General features: G+C 51.3%; 1 long non-coding RNA gene across 1 annotated transcript; it reads right to left on the reverse strand.

The window, feature by feature from the left end:
• Positions 1–1,394: 1,394 nt before the first annotated feature.
• Positions 1,395–8,848, reverse strand: LOC135978581 (uncharacterized). Its single transcript, XR_010595975.1, has 2 exons — positions 6,420–8,848; positions 1,395–2,778 (listed from the first exon to the last, which is right to left on the reverse strand). It is a non-coding gene; the product is annotated as an uncharacterized LOC135978581 (long non-coding RNA).
• Positions 8,849–19,670: the final 10,822 nt, after the last annotated feature.

The following is a 19,670-nucleotide window of genomic DNA, read 5'->3' on the forward strand; positions in this document are numbered from 1 at the left end:
ACCCGTCTCATGTTCAACTTTTAGCTTGAGGTACAAGCCCTCCTACGGGTAGGAGCTGTGGAGGAGGTGCCCCAGAACTTGAGAGAGAGATGGGTTTTACTCCAGATATTTCCTAATCCTGAAGGCCAGAGGGCATCTTTGACCCATCTTGGACCTGCGTCACCTCAACAGTTATCTCAAGAAACGGAGGTTCTGCATGGTCTCCCTGGATCCAGGGGACCGCTCTTGACTTGAAAGATGCATATTTCCACCTTGTCATCTTCCAAGGCCACCGAAGTTTCCTCAGGTTTATCATAAACCAGACCCATTATCAGTTCACCATCCTCCCCTTTGGTCTGTCTGCAGCCCCTCGGATTTCTACGAAATGCACGATGATGGTACCCGTACCTCAATGATTGGCTAATAAAGGGCCACGCAAAGGCTCAAGTGAAGAACATCATCAGCCTGGTCCAAGCCACCTTCTGAGCACTGGGCCTGTTGATAAACGAGCAAAAGTCAAGATTCACTCCAGTCCAGAGAATAGAGTTTATTGGGGCAGTTCTAGACTTGACCCAGGCCAGAGCCTCCCTTTCGGAGGCTCGATTCTGGAGAACATTGGATCTTGATATCCAAGGTCAAGCCCACCCCATCTTGACAGTCTGGTTCTGCCTCAAACTTTTGGAACACATGGCCATGTGCACTTACATGGTACAGCGCTCAGTGCTGCACCTCAGACCCCTGCAGACTTGGTTGGCCTCGGTGTGCTCACCAAATCCACTTAGACTTGGTGCTTATAATTCTCGCCTTCCTTAACTGGTGGAAGAACCCACAGTCAGTAACTGCAGGCATTCCTTTCGTTACCCCCCCAGTCTTCAGTGTCTTTAATTTTGGACACATCTGATCTAGGTTGGGGAGCTCACCTCAAACCCCTCAGGAGACAGGGCCTGTGGTCTGAGGAAGAGCTCTCCCTACACATAAACATCAGAGAGCTCAGAGCAGTCCTCTTAGCTTGCCAAGCGTTCCTTCTCCAGATCATGGGCAAAGTAGTACGAATGCTAACGGACAACACGGCAGTCATGTTCTACATCAGCAATCCGGAAAGAGCGCGCTCCTCCACCGTGTGCCAGGAGGCTATCCACCTGTGGAACTTCTGCGTGAAGCACGCCATCCACCTCGAGGATTCCCATCTTCCGGAAGCCTGGACGCCCTGGCAGATCACCTCAGTAGATCTTTCTCCTCTCACCATGAGTCGTCCCTTCACCCAGAGGTGACCAGATACGTCTTCCAGAGGTTGGGGGTCTCCCCAGGTAGACCTGTTCACAACCAGGCTGTTGCCTGACCCAGAACTGGGCCCCGAGATGGCAAACAGGGGGTTCGTCGCCCGGTGTGCTTGGCACCAATAAAGACACCGAGGGGAGAAAGCAAGCCAAGTTTATTTCAGAGCTCTGAAATGGCACTAGGAGACCAGCATGTCTCAAATCCAGTGCAACAAATACAAACAACTTTTACCTTTTATACTTCAAACTGTTTGCATACATCTCTTTGTCTGGCTGTTCCCCCTTACCCCTCCCTTCCAGACAACTGGTACAATAAGCTCTACATAAGCTTGTGAGAAAACTTTCTCAGTCTTTGCGACCTTGAGTTAGACACCTGCAAACTAACTACCCCGCTTCTTATCTCTATTATTTCTGCTAGTGTGAGTGAAACTGCAGCCATCTGCTAAAAAGCTGACATTACATTTCTGCTTCAGCCTACTTCAGAGCATGTAAGCAGTTAGCATAGAAGTAGGTGAGAGTTCCCAAGATGGAGTCACTGTGGTTCACAGACCCAGAGCAAAAGAGTTTCATCGGCACTTTTGGCCTTCCACTCTCCCAAGTTACCTGGTAGCTATGCCTAGTGGACCCCAACAATCCCTCCTTTGAGAACACTCAACAAACCTTTGTCAGAGTTTTCTCATACTCTAAAGACAGAATGCGATTAAGCTCCATGCAATCAGGATTATCAATGAGAGAATATAAGGGAACTTCTGGGGTATGGGAGGTACAAATCTTACGTATGAGCACTTTACAGCAAATGAGCAAAAGAACAAGAACAAAACATACCACAACACCTGTGAGCAAGATGCGAACAATGCTTCCCCCTATACCCCCTAGTTCTCCTAAACCAGGTATCCAACCCCAAAGGGAATCCAAAATAGTGGGTTCTCCTTCCTGGGCCTTCCACTGGTTAAAGGCCCATTCAGCTGACAAGATGTGCTTGTTAATGTCCTGTGAAAACTCTGGGACATAGGTACAACACTCTTCTCCAATAAGGGCACATACAATTACAACAACCCAAATGCCCAGAAGATAAGAAGAATTGTTGACACTAAACAAGTCAAAAAATAACAAGACCAAATATATAGGCCAGGTCGGCCTTCTGTGAGAAAATAAAACCAATGCTCAGGGTTCTCGCGGGGAGTATGCTGTGACTGTTCAGAAAGATCACAACGCATTCCCAGTGACCCTTACTGTCTTTTGAATAACAGCTTAAGTCCCAAATTGTCGTTAGCAGTCTTCTCCATAGGCTGGACAGTCCACTGTTTAGGAGTGGGCACTGCTTTCAGTCGAGAGTGATGAATCCAGTTCTTGTGTCCTTCGATCTTTGCCGCTGTATGGATGACAAGCAGGACGGTGTGGGGTCCCTTCCACTTCTCTTGGAGAGGCTCGTCCTTCCAGGTCCGCACGAGAACGGAGTCACCAGGCTGCAGGGAGTGGACCCGGAGTATCCAGCAGAAGAGGCTGTGAATCTTTGGTGTGCCTGTGAAGAGAAGAAAGAACAGCAGACAGAGAGCACATGTACTGAGACAAGAAACCACACCCCATCTCCCACTCCCCTGCCAGAACTGGGGTACCATTCACAGGCCATGCTCTTCCAAACATAATCTTGAAGGGACTAAGCCCTATCCTACCCTTAGGGAGAGCACGAATGCGAAGTAACACAAGGGGCAAGGCATCAGGCCACTTAAGAGAGGCCTCCTGACAGACCTTTGAGAGGTGTCGCTTGAGTGTCTGATTTGTGCGTTCCACTACTCCACTGGCTTGTGGTCCCCAGGGTGTGTGAAGCTTCCAGGGGATTTGCAGAGCACTTGATATCTTTTGAACCACTTTGAGATGTGAAATGTGTTCCATTATCAGATTCCATCCACTGAGGAAGGCCGAAGCGAGGAATGATTTCCTTGACAAACTTAAGAGCCACTGTTTTGGCAGTGTTGTTGCGACGTGGGAAGGCCTCAGGCCATCCGCTGAATCGATCCACTAAGACGAGAAGGTACCTGTACCCTTGGGTCCTGGGAAACTCAGTAAAGTCTATTTGCCACACCAATCCTGGGCCTGGGGTAGGTTCCAGGGTGGCTGGTGGCACTGCTACTCCTGGTCGAGGGTTATTCTTTTGGCAGATTAAACATTCAGCTTGTACCTGTGATGCTAAGGGTTTAAGTCTAGAGGTTAGAAAATATTTATTCATGAGCTGGGTAAGAGCCTCTCTGCCTGCGTGTGTGGTTTGATGCAGTTTCTGCAACACTGGTCAAATCAAGCCCTTGGGTAGGAGGATTTTTCCCTCTGTGGAATAAAGCCATCCCTCCTTTTCCTGGAGACTGAGACTGTGAGCCAGGTTTCTGTCCTCTTGGGAGTACTGAGGGGCTGCAAGCTCACCCACTGATGGGATGAGGGCATGCATTTGGGCATTCTCCTCAGTTGCTGATTTCAGGGTAGCAGCTCGCTTAGCTTCCCTGACTGCTCTGGCATTACCCTTGGATACATCTTGATCTTCCCTTTGATGGGCTTTGCAATGCACCACTGCTACTGCTGAGGGGAGTTGTACCGCTTCTAAAAGCTGGAGAATTTGAGACCCATGCTTGACCAGAGAGCCTTGGGCTGTTAGCATTCCCCTTTGCTTCCACAGACCAGCGTGAGCATGCAATACCCCAAAAGCATACTTCGAGTCAGTAAAGATATTAACCCGTTTGTCTTTTGCCAGCTCGAGGGCACGAGTCAGGGCCACTAGTTCAGCAAGCTGGGCAGATGTTCCTGCCGGTAAATTCTCAGCTTCCACGGTATCATGAAGAGACACAATAGCATAACCTGCCCTCCTTTGCCCATCCACAACAGTACTACTTCCATCTGTATACCATTCCAAGTCAGCATTTGGGAGTGGCTGATCTTTCAGATCTGGGCGGCTAGAATACTGAACATCTATGATTTCCAGACAGTCATGTTCCTGCTTTTCTGTCTCTGGTAGCAGTGTAGCTGGATTCAGGGAGGGACAGATCTGCAGGGTGACTTCAGGATTCTCTAACAGCTTCGCCTGCTACCGAGCAACCCGAGCCTGTGTGAGCCAAAGACCACCCTTAGTGTCCAGCAAGGCTTGGACCATATGGGGAACATACACTTGCACAGTTCCTCCCAGTGTCAGTTTTTCAGCTTCCCCAAGCACTAGAGCAGTAGCTGCGACCGCCCTCAAACAGGCTGGCCATCCCTTTGAAACTTGATCCAGTTGTTTAGAAAAGTACGCCACAGGACGTTTCCAGGCACCTAATAGCTGGGTAAGCATTCCCAAAGCTACCCCTTTTCGTTCATGCACATACAGTTGGAACGGCTTAGATATATTGGGCAAACCCAGGGCTGGAGCTTCCATTAGCTTCCTTTTCAAGATTTTAAATGCCCTGTCCGCTTCTGGGGACCAGTGAAAGGGGTCATGTTCCGCTCCCTTAACACATTCATACAGAGGTTTAGCCCACAGTCCAAACTCTGGAATCCATATTCTGCAAAAACCTGCCATGCCCAGGAATGCCCTAAGCCGTTTACGGTTGCTGGGGATGGGAACTTGGCAGATAGCCTCCTTCCTTTCGTTTGAGAGCTGTCTCTCTCCCTGCCTGATGTGAAATCCCAGATATTGAACCTCTGAAAGAGCAATTTGGGCTTTGCTTTGAGATACCCTGTATCCTCGCAGTCCAATAAAGTTTAGGAGACTCACAGTAGCTCTGAGACAAGGGATTAGACTCACAGCAGCAATTAACAAGTCATCTACATATTGCAGCAGGAGGGCTCTGTCTGAATTATCCCACTCCTCCAAGTCTCTGGCCAAAGCCTGTCCAAACAGAGTGAGGGAATTTTAAATCCTTGAGCCAATACTGTCCAACAAAGCTGCTTTTTAACCCTTCTGTTGTCCTCATTATGCCTTGCAGTATTTTGCAGATCTCATAGTTGCTTGGTCACATTCAGGCCCCCCTTTCTCTTGGTTGTCAACCAAGTCTTGGCTGTGTACAATGTCCTTGGATAGGGCCAGCATGACTGAGCTTGCTAGCTGTATTTTCCTCTCAGTTAATTCATTCTGTTCTCTTTTTCCTTCTCCCTTTCTCGGCTTCTTCTAACTTACAAAGGAACCTTCCACTCTTCACTCATACACCTTTTCTCCAACCATTAACACATACACATTGCCATCATACACCTTTCCAGTAACATAACTTCTGTACAGAGCTTTGAAGCAACAAACCAGGACGAGCACACTCACTTCTGAGGATTCCACTCTGTACAACTTCTGGTGTCCAATAGCTTTCCCTTTTAAACCTGAAATGCCTTCTCTGTCTTCCTTCTCCTCAGCCTTGGCTATAACCTGATTCCGCTCCACTTCAGACAACAGGGTTCTCATAAGTATATTACAATCATCCCAGTCAGGCTTATGGCTAGCCAGACATCCTTCAAAGATAGAAATGAACTTGCTTGGATTCGTTGAGAATTCTCCTGCCTCTGCCTTAAAAGCAGCCAGATGTACAGGGTTAAAAGGTACATGCGAGTATCCAGACACTATCTGTGCCTGGTCGTTCTTGTGTTCCTGGACGGGCTACCACACTCTCAGTAATCAACGGATACAATCCCACGAGGGGGGTTCTCTCTGGAGCCTGTGGGGGTGGAGGAGCCGAAGGGGACACCGATTCTGGCATTACAACAGTGGGAGGGTTCTGGGGTTTAGCAGCCGTTACTACCGAGCCTGTCGGAGTCAAATGGCACTTGAGCAAAATATCAGTCCTATTTCTTAACACCATGAACGTATACGCATAGAGATGTTCATTCCATTTACCTGTTCTCTGACAGAACAAAAGCAATTGAAGGATCGTGTTGTAATTAAGTGATCCTTCCGGTGGCCACCTTTCTTGGCACTCTAGCTGGTACTGAGGCCAATCAACTGTACAGAACCTTTTCAATTTACTTTTAATCAACTGATCAGATCCAAACACTTTCCAGTTCACCAGAATGCATTCTAAGGGTGTACACTGTACCCTGTCGGCTGTACTCTGTCCCTGCCCCATACCAAGGGAGACTCTGGGCGTCCCCACGTCACAACAGGCAGACTCTGGGTGTCCCCAGGTCAAAACAGATAAGTCCCCACTGGACTGTTCCTACCTTATCCAAGGGTCCGGTTCTGCACCGTCACCGTCGCCCTATCAACGGGACCGGTTCCCCACCGTCGCCCGCAGCTGCTTCTCCACTGTCTGTGTGCGTTGCACCGTTGTGCCCTCCGGGGTCGAGCAAACCACGTCTCTGCCGAGGCCCCCGATGAAGTCACCGGTGAGCGCTCTGGGCGTCGGTCGTCGTCGTAATCCGTCGGCCACCAGGAGGGATCCGGGCAAGGCTAAATTTCAGCCTCGAGCCCCACGTTGGGCGCCAAAACTGTTGCCTGACCCAGAACTGGGCCCCGAGATGGCAAACAGGGGGTTCGTCGCCCGGTGTGCTTGGCACCAATAAAGACACCGAGGGGAGAAAGCAAGCCAAGTTTATTTCAGAGCTCTGAAATGGCACTAGGAGACCAGCATGTCTCAAATCCAGTGCAACAAATACAAACAACTTTTACCTTTTATACTTCAAACTGTTTGCATACATCTCTTTGTCTGGCTGTTCCCCCTTACCCCTCCCTTCCAGACAACTGTTACAATAAGCTCTACATAAGCTTGTGAGAAAACTTTCTCAGTCTTTGCGACCTTGAGTTAAACGCCTGCAAACTAACTACCCCGCTTCTTATCTCTATTATTTCTGCTAGTGTGAGTGAAACTGCAGCCATCTGCTAAAAAGCTGACATTACATTTCTGCTTCAGCCTACTTCAGAGCATCTCAGCAGTTAGCATAGAAGTAGGTGAGAGTTCCCAAGATGGAGTCACTGTGGTTCACAGACCCAGAGCAAAAGAGCTTCATCGGCACTTTTGGCCTTCCACTCTCCCGAGTTACCTGGTAGCTATGCCTAGTGGACCCCAACAAGGCCGAACAGGAAATGTAAACAATTTTGCTCGCTTTGCAGACACAGCCCGGGCACCTTCTCAGACGTCTTCCTGCTTCCACGGACAGAGTTCCTATTCTATGCATTTCCTCCAGTTCCTCTGGTGCACCAGGTCCTTCTGAAAGTCAAGTGGGACAAGACAAGGGTTATTCTTATAGCCTTCGCGTGGCTGCGCCAATGCTGGGTTGACACACTACTCGACTTGTCAGTGGCGCCTTGGCTGCTGCTCCCACCCCTCCCGGTCCTGCTCTGACAAGATCACAGTTGCTTACTCCACCAAGTGGAAGCTCCATGGTTGAACCTGGAGGAACAGGCCTGTTCGGAGCAAGTTCACCAGGTTTTGCTAGGTAGTAGGAAGCCGTCTACTAGAACTATTTACCTGGCCAAGTCGAAGCATTTCTCAGTATGGTCTTCCCAACAAGGTCTTTGGCTGACTCGGTCTTCCCTCCAGTCTGTGCTGGAATACCTGCTCCATCAGAAACAACAAGGCCTAGCCCTTGCTTTCATCAAGGTACACTTAGCAATGATCTTGGCCTTCCACACTCCAGTGAGCGGTAGGTGGGTCTTCTCACATGAGATGTCCATTTGCTTCCTTAAAGGGTTAAAAAGACTTTACCCTCAAAGTTGCAAACCAATTCCACCATGGGACCTAAACCGGATCCTGTCAAAACTCTCAGGCCTTCCCTTTGAACTGCTAGCATCAAGTCCTCTGCTGTACCTCTCCTGGAAGGTTGCCTCCCTGGTGGCAATTACCTTGGCCAGAGGAGTCTCGGCAATCAGGACCCTTACGTCAAAACCACCGAACATGGTGTTCTTCAAGGACAAGGTTCAACTACGCTCCGACCCAGCGTTTCTTCTGAAGGTGGTCTCGCAGTTCCACAATAACCAGGCTATTTTCTGCCAGTTTTCTTCCCGAAACTGCACAGGAATTCAGAGGAACGGTGTCTTTACTCATTGGACATTAGATGTGCCCCAGCCTTCTACACTGAGAAGACCAAGCCATTCTGTAAATCCATGCAACTTTTTGTGGCAATAGCAGATAGGATGAAAGGCCTACCAGTTTCAGCCCAGAGAATCTCATTTTGGATAACCTCCTGTATTTATGCAGTTAGTTTAGTGGTTCTAGTTAGTGTTAGTTGTCAGTACAGAATTAGATGCTCGTGAGAGGTTTGAATTTTTTGCTCTCCCTTTCTCCTCCATTTTTTCTAGGGAACTTGTTTGGCCTGGGTGGGCAGGCCTGGTTCACCAGGTTTCAAATGATGCCTCTTGTCGGGAGACTATCCAGATCAGCAACAGCCACTCTAAGTGTATCCCATGTTTGGGGGAGTCCCATATCTCCCAGACATGTCACTCGTGCCTGGCTCTGAAATCTAGAGTTCGGAAGCAGGTCGCAGGGAGAGTTCCAACTTCAGAAGCTTCAATTGGGTCTTCCAAGCCAGGTCAGTAGACATACACCAGCACATCTGTCTCCAGACTGATCCAGTGCCCCTCCGACCTCAGCTAAGGTCTTCCCTAAGAGGGGGAAGACTTCAGAGGACTCAGTGAGGGTCCAAAGAGGAGGAGTTTGGTCTCCCACCGCAAGAAGCCAGCTCCCAAAAGGCCCCAATCTCCTGCTAAGTCTATGGTGTTAGAGACCTCGAATTCTCAACTGCGCCCCTAATCCCTGCACCTCCTTCACTCCTGACCCCTGCATCCCCCTCCTGCACCCACATGGGGAACCTGACCTGGATGCCCAAAGCAGCTGGCATTGCTGCTCGCTCCTCCCCGGATCGCTGCTCCTCTGCCCCGCAGACCCGTAGGAAGCTGTGAGGGGGGAGCGAGGAGCAACATCAGGGCTCCCTGCATCCAGGTCACTTTCCCTGCCTGGGCTGCGTGAGGGGAGGGCAGGAGAGCAGCAGCTCCTGATGCCTCACAGCACAGCTCAGGTGGGGAAAGTGACCTGGATGCAGGGAGCCCTGGGGTGTGTGCTGGGGGGACTGTGTGTGAGGGAGAGTGTGGGGAGAGACAGCTCACAGAAGCCAAAGCACCAGCCATGTGCTGCTCCCACTAAAAGGGAACCAACCATCACACTCTCATCCTTCACATTTCTCATATGAACTATCAGGCCTTGAATTAAATTTTTGTATGAAATTGGGGCGAATTTAAAAACTGTTTAAAATGTTTTAAAAATTAAAAAATATGAAAAACTTGAATACATTTTATTTAGTGTCATTATTCATACGAGTCTCGATAGTCCTTCCCCCCACCTCCCAGGCACAGGGGCAGAGAGACTAGGATCAGGACCAGCTGTGCCTCCAAAAGACCAGGCCAACCCTCCAAATTGGACCAGACCCACATCCCTCCCCAGACCAAACAGGACCTGACCTGCATCCCTCCCCAGACTGAACCCCCTGAACTGAACCAGACCCACATGCCTCCCCAGAGCGAACTGGACCAGACCCACATCCCTCCCTAGACCAGGGGCGCTCATGGGGGGATGGGGCAGGGGGCACTGGGTCTCCCCCAGGGGCGCTGGTGGGGGCTTGGGGTGAAGGGACTCCAGTTGCTCTGCAGGGCCCAGGCCGAGAGGGCTTACCTGGAGCAAGGAGTGCCCACTGGTTCGGGTGTCCGTCCACTGGGTGCCGGTGCCACCTCCTGCCCAACGTAGTCCGGGACCCCCACGCTTCCTGGCCTCTGCTTTTGAATAAAGGCAGGGCTGGGTCGGGCAGGGGGGAGCTGTACGCTCAGCACCCTCCCACCAGCGCTGCCCCAGGGCTGGCAGGGGCCCAAGAGCCCAGGGAGGAGGCAGGGGGGCTGCACCATGGGGGAGCCCAGCTGTTTGCAGCACGTGGCAGCCAGAAACCCCAGGGCCCGCCGCCTAGCCTCCCCCTCTCCTCCTCCCCACTCGCTCCACCAAGTGGTCCGAGCCTCTGGGGGGAGGAGGTGGGGTGGGGTCGGAGCAGAGCCATAGCAACTGAGGGCTTCTCTCCACCCCTGTCTGGCCAAGAGGAGCAAGTGAGCAGGGGGGAGCTGGGTCGGGTGGAGAGGAACCAGCGCTGTGGCTGCTTGGCCGCAGCGCGCAAGTGGAGCACCGGGCCAGTGCATGGCGCCCTCTTTGGCAGGCTGCCCTGTGCATCATTGCAGGAACCCATGCTCTGACAAAGATCCTCGCCCGCATCAGTCCTGGGTACCACCCCCACTCCTGTATGCCCCCCCCCCAATATGGGCATGCTGGGCTCCTTGGGCAGCGAATTGGCAGCAATTTGCCAGACCTCTCACTCCACTGCGCCAGGAAACTAGGGTCAAACATTCTCCTCCACCAAATCCCCAACATGAGGAGGCCTTTGAAGAACAGAAGGCTAGGGAGGAAAAGAGAGGCTACCTCTCAAACCCCTGTTTCCTCTTTATCTCCAGAGAAGGTCCTGCCTCCCCCACCATGATTTCTGCCAGTTCCAGGACCTGGTGGAGAGGGTGGCAGACACCCTCCAGAGAGACGTTGTGAGGCGGTTAAGAGTCAAACACAAACTCCTGAGCATTGTGCAGTGGTCAGCACTCACCTGGATTGCACTACCCATTAATGAAGTGCTCCTGGATCCAGCAAAGACTGTGTGGCAAATTCTGCCACCATCCCACCACGTTGCAAACGGGCAGATAAGAAATTGTCCCCCCAGGGACTCAGAATTTGTCCACCCCCTTCCCCACTACTAGCATCTCCTTCCCTGGTGGTGGATGCTGTAAACGAGTGGGATAAACAGCATTACTCCCGCTCTATCCCTTAATAGAAGGACCAGAAGTCAGACCTTTATGACCAAAAGGCCTACTCATCCACGACCTTCCGATTTCGGATGGGAAAATGTAAGGCAGTCACAGCCAAGTCCGACTTCACAAGAATTACAAGTTTGCAACCTTTACTGAACATCTTCCACAGGTAGAGTGACCAGATGTCCCGATTTTATAGGGACAGTCCCAATTTTGGGGTCTTTTTCTTATATAGGCTCCTATTATCCCCCACCCCTGTTCCGATTTTTCACACTTGTTGTCTGGTCATTCTATCCACAGGGGGAGGGATAGCTCAGTGGTTTGAGCATTGGCCTGCTAAACCCAGGGTTGTGAGTTCAGTCCTTGAAGGGGCCATTTAGGGAACTGGGATAATAATCTGTCTGGGGATTGGTCCTGCTTTGAGCAGGGGGTTGGACTAGATGACCTCCTGAGGTCCCTTCCAACCCTGATATTCTATGAATGCTTCCAGGCCATCATAAAGGAAGTTAATTATTAGACAGAACAGAGGTTCCAAACCACACCCTGCCCAAACAGCTCTGTCTGAAACAAAAGAATGTGTGCTCTGCTTCATTTGCATTTAAGCAGTAAACTGAGTCCTCGAGCACAAAGGAAGTTCCAACAGGTGGGGAAACCAGGAGGAGACATCCTCCCCTGGAGACTTTTTGACTCCTGAATCACAGGTAGAAATGTTTTCTAAGAGGGGCTTGACACTATACAAATGTAGGAGACACCAAGGCACCCCTCCTCCTTCTATCTATGACCTCACCCAAAGTTCTTACCTACAGCACTGATAGATTTCCATCCAGTCTATTCTTCTGCCAGTATTTTTCCCTAAACCACATAAATCTCAGCAGGAGAATTCCTTTCACATTAGCTATGTGATGGGCATTGGCCTTTTGTCTGGATAGGACCAAGCAATTTTGGAAATCACCTAGATTCTGTCTCCATCGCAGAAGGATCAAAGGGGTCCATGATCTCTTCACAGAGATGGTTGAGATGGATTTCTGAGTATCTTACTGCTTGCTATGATGGAGCTGGTGCCTTTCCTCTCCAAATGATTATAGCATACTCTACCTGGTCACAGGCAGTTTCCACAGCATTACTCAAAAACATTCTAGTGCCTGAGATATGGAGAACTGCTACATGGGCTTTAATGTACACATCTTCTAAACACTATGCCTTGGTCCACACCCTCAGATCTCTTGTGGTGTTTGGTTTTGCTGTTCTGTCTTCAGTCTTGAACTTGATTCCGAAGCCCCCTTCTCCCTGTGAGGATACTGCTCGGGAGTCACCTGAAGTGGAGCACCCACGGGGACGCTACTCAAAGAAAAGGTTACTCACCTTGTGCACTAACTGGTTCTTTGAGGCGTGTGTCCATATGGCTGCTCCACTGCCTACCCTTCTTCCCCTCTGCTTTGGACTGTTTTGGTTGGATGTTTGGATAGAGAAGTTGCTGATGGCAGTTGGCCTACACAGCCCTCGGAGCGCAGTTGTATAGAGCGCATGAGCGGACTGAACAGATTCTAATGGAAAATTTCCAGACAAGGCCTCAAGAGGCGCATACGCACCTGAAGTGGAGCACCTATAGGGGGCCTGTGATGGGGTGGTCATAGCACATCAGCCTAGAAGGGGTTAATGAGACCAATTATCTGGATAGTCCACAGCTGAGGGGAATTAGCTGGCCTAAGTAATCCCTGAATAATGCTCCACCCCAGATGGGAAGGAGCAGGCGAGGTAAGCTAAAGCCAGGAAGCTGGCAGTAGAATGGGGCTGCAGTGAGGAGTCTGTAGCCACTCTGGACAGTTGAGAGGGAAAGAAGGAAATTAGGTGGCAGGGTGCAGGAAAAGGTGGCAAGGTTTAAGGGGGTGCAGACCTTGGCTGCTGATCAGAGGGTTCCTAAGCTGGAACCCAGACTAGACAGCAGGCCCAGGTTCCCCTACCAGCCACTGGGGAAGAGGCCTGGTCCAGGCAGGTGACGGGGTGATGGCCATCTTGGAGGAAGAGACTTTGATACCTCAGAAAGGGAAACACACATGACCTGCCCGGAGGGCCAAGCCACGATGACAGAGCACCCTGGCAGAAGAGGGTGAGAGAGAGAGGAGGCAGCAGGTGTGTGGTGACCAGCAGAGGGGGGTGTCAGACCTGGAAAAAGCTAATCCCCAGTGCGGACAGGAGGAGGTGCCCTAGCGGTGAGAGCATCCTGTGGGGCAGGGAGACATCTCGAAGAACCACAGCCCCTGTCCAAGGTGTAACCTCGTCTTCCTTTTCCCTGACACCCACAGATGCTTCAGGAGCTCGTGGGCGGCTGGGTTCTTGTTGGGCCAGGTACTTTAGAACCAGTCTGGCCAGCTCTTAGGGTGCATCTTGGAGCTGGTGCCATTCAGGATGGGAGAATGCTTGGAATGCATTACTCAGTTTGAGATGCCCTGCATGTGAATACCAAGGAAGGTAGAGGAGAGTTTCCATCTAAGGGATGAAATTGAGCTGCCATGCGGTCAGCAGGGAAGGGTGGGTGTGGTGGTGGTTGCAACTGTGCCAAGCTGGAGGGGCCTGTTGGCTCTGGACAAGTGTGTATGGAGACAACACCATCGCCATGCTGAAGAGCAAACACCGGGCTGGTGATAAGAGGCAAAGGCAGGTCCCTCCCTGGGTTGGTGCTGGGAGGCTGCAGGGAGGGGCAGGTTATCCTGTTCAACCCCACGCTCGCCCCCTCACTGATCCCTGGCAAACAACAGATCTGGGCCTGGCAGACACACATGCTGGCTGGGCCTTGGGTTTCTGGCCTTTGGAGCTGAGCTGCTCCATGACCCATGGCCCCTTGGGTTGTGGCCAGGCTTGAGGGGGCCACTGTGCTTCACCACTTGGTAATGAACCTGCTGGTGAATTCCAGCCTTGGCGTGTGGCTTGGTGCAGGGCTCCAGCGTTGCCCGCGGGTGGCACTGGGTTCTGGTTCATGATGAGCCACAAACTCCATGTCCGGTCTGCACCCGAATTCCCAGCTGCCTTATCAACAGGAGACCAAGTCCCAGTGCAGCTGGCTCCATGACGAGGTGGCTGTGCTGAGTCCCATGCAGCCCCAGCCTGCAACGTGTTTGCCCCCATTCCAGCTGCTGATGGCAGCCATCCCAGCAGCTGCCCCAGGGCTGATCCCCCAGAGGGTAGAAGGCTCCATGCTGTGCAGGGCAAACTCCAATGGGGCAAATGGTGGGTGAGCCTGTCTCAGGCCCATAGCCCTCAATTTCTTTGCCCTGCCCTCCCCACCCCTCCACCCCCGGAAGAAGATGTGTTCCAGTCCCCTCATCCCTGTTTCTTAATCTGAGTTTCCTCAGGTGAGTCCTTGTAGGCCTAAGGGGCCAGCGGGCCGTATTATTGACTGCGTTTCAGCTAAGTGAAGTTTGGCAACTGCATTGTGTTGCTGCTACAATAAAAGATGGGTAAGCCTGGTAAGAAAGTGTCTGCAGAGAGGGGCCTCTGCAGGGAGCCCTACAAAGTGGGGACACAGGGGTCGATGCTGGAGTTTCCATGCCAGACCCTGCCTACCTGTCCAGAGAGGAAAGAGTCCTTTCGAACTGAGGGAAAGGAGAAAGCTGCTTTTAGAGCACAAGAGAGTGTGGATGGGCTGCCCAGAGCTGGAAGGTTCCTCGAGCCCAGAAGCAACCTTAGAAGGACTGTCCAGGGACTGCAACGCTACTGCAGGGTCAAGGGGAACTCCTAGGGCTTGTCTACCCTTGAAACGGTACAGCAGCGGCAGCACCGCAGCTGCGCCATGGTAGCTCATCAGTGTGGACACTCATCAGAGCGATGGGTGGGGGGGGTTTCTCCCTTTGGCGCCATTAATCCACCTCCCCGAGAGGTGGTAGCTAGGTCGGCAGAATTCATCCATTGACCTAGCTCTGGCCATGTCTATGCTACAAAATTATGTTGACCTAACTTATGTCGGCACACAGGCACTGCAGTCATTAAATCGCTTGTGTGCGCGCACGCTTGGCTCCTTGTGCCGGCGGGGTGTGTCCTCACCAGGAGCGCTTGTGTTGATGGTATCGTCAGTGTGGGGCACTGTGGGACAGCTCCTGAAAGCCAGTAACTGTGACATAAGCAACGCAACATCTACACCAACACTGCATCGCCCTAGCTACAGCGACCACGACTGTCTGCCGCTCGGGAAGGTGGGGTTACAAAATCAGCGTAGAGATGTGTCACGGAGTATTGGGGAACTCAGGGCCCTGCACCCCCGGCTTCCTGCGATTCACCATGACTCTCAGCCAGCCAGTAAAGCAGAAGGTTTATTTGGATGACAGGAATACAGTCCAAGACAGGTCTTGCAGGCCCAGACAACAGGACCCCCTCAGTTAAGTCCAGCTTGGGGTCCCAGGGCATCCCAGCTCACCCCCCTTTCGGGGGGGGTCAGAGCCATCTCTGCCTCCCAGCCATCTCTCCAGCTCGCTTCCAGCACTCTGCCTTCAGCGACCCCTCCCACAGCCTTTGTTCAGTTTCCCAGGCCAAGGAGTCACCTGGCCTCCAACCCCTTCCTGGGCTCCCATGCTACACGCCCAGGTATTCGCCCTCGGGCAGACTCAGACTCCCATCCCCCAATGCAGACTATCCAGCCACACTCCCCTGTCAGCATTCACACACCACAGTAAGAACAGGCCCAGTTCGTCACAAGATGCACTTCCGTCAGCGGGAGCCAAATTTGAGTGAAGATGCTTCGCAGTTACGCACGAGGTTAGGTCGATGTACGCTGTCCTTTCATCACCCCTAACCTTGTAGTGTAGATCAGGCCTCTGTTTACACCAGTGGTGCTGGAACCGGGGGGGGGGGGCCTGGCCCATCCACTTTTCACTAGGGCGGACAGACCCTGCCCCCTTCCCCTCTTCCCCCTGAGACCCCGCCCTCCCGCCAAGCCAGCCGGGGAGCCTGGGCAGCTGTGGGGAGCCGCAGCGAACCCTCCACCTGCCTGCAGTGCAGAGAGGCTTGAGAGCAGCCCCCGGCCGTGTCCCCACTCCCCCGGTAGGTGGAGGGTCCATGACTCCGCAACAGCTTCCCACAGCTGCCTGCACGGCTCTCCTCAACCCAGCTCTGGCTGGGGGGGACCCTCAGAACCGCAGCCCGACCACGGCAAGAGCCAGGTGGGCAGCTGTGGCGAGCCTGGGTCCCTCCACCTGCCCTGGGCAGGGGGTCTGGAGGGCGGGCAGTAGGCTGTTTTTGCCCCCCCCACCCCGTGTGTGTGTGTGTGTGTGTGTGTGTGTGTGTGTGTGTGTGTGGTTCCCCGGCCCCGCTCCAGCTTCCAGCTTGGCTGGGAGTGGGGTCTGAGGGGCAGGGGTGGTGACCCCTGGCCCCCTCACTTTTGGGAGGACTCCGGCCCCTTGGTCTACACGGGGGGCTAGGTCTACCTAACTATGGCACACACGGGTGTGGATTTTTCCTATCCCTGAGCAACATAGCTGGGTCAATTTAACTTTGGATTGTAGAGCTGGCGCTACGTTGACAGGCAACAGGGTTGTGAGCCCCATCTCTGTTAAAGCTGATAAGACCTTTTGTTTTCCTTGGCCGATGTATGCACAATACTGGTGGAAGGGGAGCTGATGTGGTTTTTATCACATCTGGATTTTGCAATTGGAAAAATGCCCTTTCTCTGGGCAAAGGCTTAATCAGATATGAATGCAATGGCTGATTGGACTGCAGCAAGGCAAAGAGAATCTGTTGCTATTTCTACATTTCTGTGACTATCAGGATCTAGACACCCCAAGGGGAGAACAGGGGATCTAAACCCCCCCAAAGAATGTGCAATTTAATCTACTGGCTGCATGCATTGTGTGTAAATATGTCAGGTCAAGTCTCTTATGAAGGCTTGTAATGTTCTGACCCGAAGGTCATTATGAGATGTGTACAGACTGCATTTGTGTATGTAACCCTTCTGCCCATTCAATATCTAGGGGTTCCGTTTCCATAACACCAGTATTGGTCCTGCCATGAGGGCAGGGGACTGGACTCGATGACCTCTCGAGGTCCCTTCCAGTCCTAGAATCTATGAATCTACAACACAATGCAAAACCGGCTCGAGCCCCCACCCAGTGACCTGGAACAATTACATACCACCCCCCGGGCGCCTCTAAGAGGCAACACTTCCCCTCTCACAAGCACGGAGTCTGAGCGTAGCAGAAAATGTTTAATAACATGAGGTAAACGACATCAGCATTAAATTGGGAAAACACCACAAACAGGATTAATAACACAAACCATGAGCAAAAGACCCACCCCCAAAGTCCCACACCCCAAAAGTCTCTGTCCCTGGTCAGTGCAGCCCCAGAGTTGAAAAGTTTATCTGCAGAGTCTTACCTGACCCCGTCCCCAGCCTGGGTAGAAATGGGGGGAAGAAAGGGGCACGCGGGGTATTAAGGGGCACCTTACATGGTCCGAGGCCAACTGCCCCGCCTCTCCATGGGGTTCTGCTGCAGCCTTCACCACCAGCTGCTCCGCTCCTCCAGATGTCCTGTGAGCCGCTCCAGCCGTCCCACAAACTGCTCCGCTCGCCATCCCGTGGGCCACACCAACCGTCCCACAAACTGCTCTGCTCTGCCAGCCGCTTAGCAATAAATCTTCAGGCTCCCCTACTAGTTAACACAGCACTCAGCTCTTAGGGATTTCAGCTTGTAGTAAGGCAGCCCCAGTGCTGGTGCACCATTGGCCCAAAGCGAATTCAGCTCAGCAGCCTGTAACTAGACTCTTAATGTAATAAAAATTAGCTCTGCTATTCAATAACGCAATGCAAGAGAGAGGAGATGGTGCAATTGTTGTTTCAGGCTCTCGAAGGGGGCCCATACCATCAAGTACAAATACCTGTCCCCTCCCTCTCTCCATTCACTGGGAGTTGGAACCCATGCTCCTTGTCTAGCAAGTGCTACTTAGTTAATGGTGAGAGTCTTTGTCATACAACAGCTCCACTGGCGTTGATTCACATAATCAGGGTAACAACAATTTATTCTTCCTGCCCCAATAACAGAGAAACTGGGGATCCCACACCAGCCAAAGTAACCACTTTCGGTTGCTATGGGCTCATGCTAGGTGGTGGGTGTGCCTATGCAAACAAGATCAGCCCCTGAAGTTCTTTTCCACACTCGCCATAATTCACCACCAGATGTCAGGGTAGAGCTCATCCTGACTCTGCTTACATGTCAATGTAACACTCATCATTTGTGCTGCAACATTCAGCTCCACCTCACTACAGGCAGGGAGGGGCCGCCTTCCCCTCCAGAGACTAGCTCCTAGTAACTAGCATTGTACGACCCAGGAAAAGACAATGGTGGGCTATTAAAGTTAATGGGAAAACACTGCAACAGCTTGAAATTGGAAAAGAAAGCCCCAGTCTTGGAAAACTAAGAAAGGAGGGATTTTTCCCCACCCTGAATAACCATGAGTGAATGTGCCAAGACAAGGTGAAAAAAAACCTTTTCCAAACAGGCTTTTCAGCCCCTAGAAACTTGAGGAACCTCCAAGATTTGATGTGGCAGATCCAGCATACAAAACATTGACAAATTTTATGATTTCAGTTTACTCACTCGCTCAACAACACTGAATTATGAATGTGATGCTTATTTTAATCAACTTTTTTTCAGGTGCTACAATTGCTGCTTTTGTCTCATCCTCACGAATGGTAAGAAACAGTATTTTAAAACCTTAGCAAAAATTATCCAGTTTGCTGTGATAAACGAGTTGCTTCTGAGAGGATATCACGAGATCATCAACTTCAGAGACTAAGGCCAGATCTACACGACAGACCTATATCGGTTTAACGACGTCACTTACTTACACTAACCTGAGTGACTTAGTTATACTGACCTAGCCGCCGTGTAGACAGCGCGATGTCAATGGGAGAGCGGCTACTGCCAACATAGCTACTGTCTCTGGGGAGGTGGATTAACTATGCTGTCGGCGTAGGAACAGCTTCCCTTGAGCACTGCAGCTGTGCTGATGCAGCATTTTAAGTGTAGACCTACTCTAAACCGTTCATCCGGAATTTTCTTCCATCTGCATAGATTTACTGCAGGACAAGAACCAAAATTCAAGGATGCGCTGAAAACCGCTCTGAAAAATGCAAAGTCCATTTCTGTTGAGATTCAGAATGAAATAATTGATATTATGAGGATAGTTTTGAAAGATATTGTTGAAAATATTCTGAAAAATGGTGATGTCCAGTTCTTCTGCCTGCCATGTGACATGACAAGGGATGCTGTGAATATAGAAAATTTCCCACCATTTTATGCTACTCTGTTGATGGCAAAGCCAAGGACTTATTGGACTAGCCCCATTGCATGGCCTCACTGCTGAAGATCTCTCACAATAAATTTTGAAAGACCTCCACTGAGTCTTGACCCTCAAAATACTTTGTTCTTGCTCTGATGGTGCCAAAGTTATGTTCAAAGTTATGTTGAAGTTCTTCACAGGCAAGTTATCAATTCCATGCAAAGGAAGGGCACAAATGCTTTTGCAAGAGAAATTAAACAAGCAAATACCTGACACTCAGTGCTTGACTCATCAGTTACATCTGGTGGTTACTCGTGTGTGGGAAGAAAGAACTCAGCAATGCCAAATATGTTCTAAAATTGTAACTCTATACAAATTAT

Source organism: Chrysemys picta, unplaced genomic scaffold (genome assembly GCF_011386835.1).
Source record: "Chrysemys picta bellii isolate R12L10 unplaced genomic scaffold, ASM1138683v2 scaf316, whole genome shotgun sequence".
Taxonomy (NCBI): domain Eukaryota; kingdom Metazoa; phylum Chordata; order Testudines; family Emydidae; genus Chrysemys; species Chrysemys picta.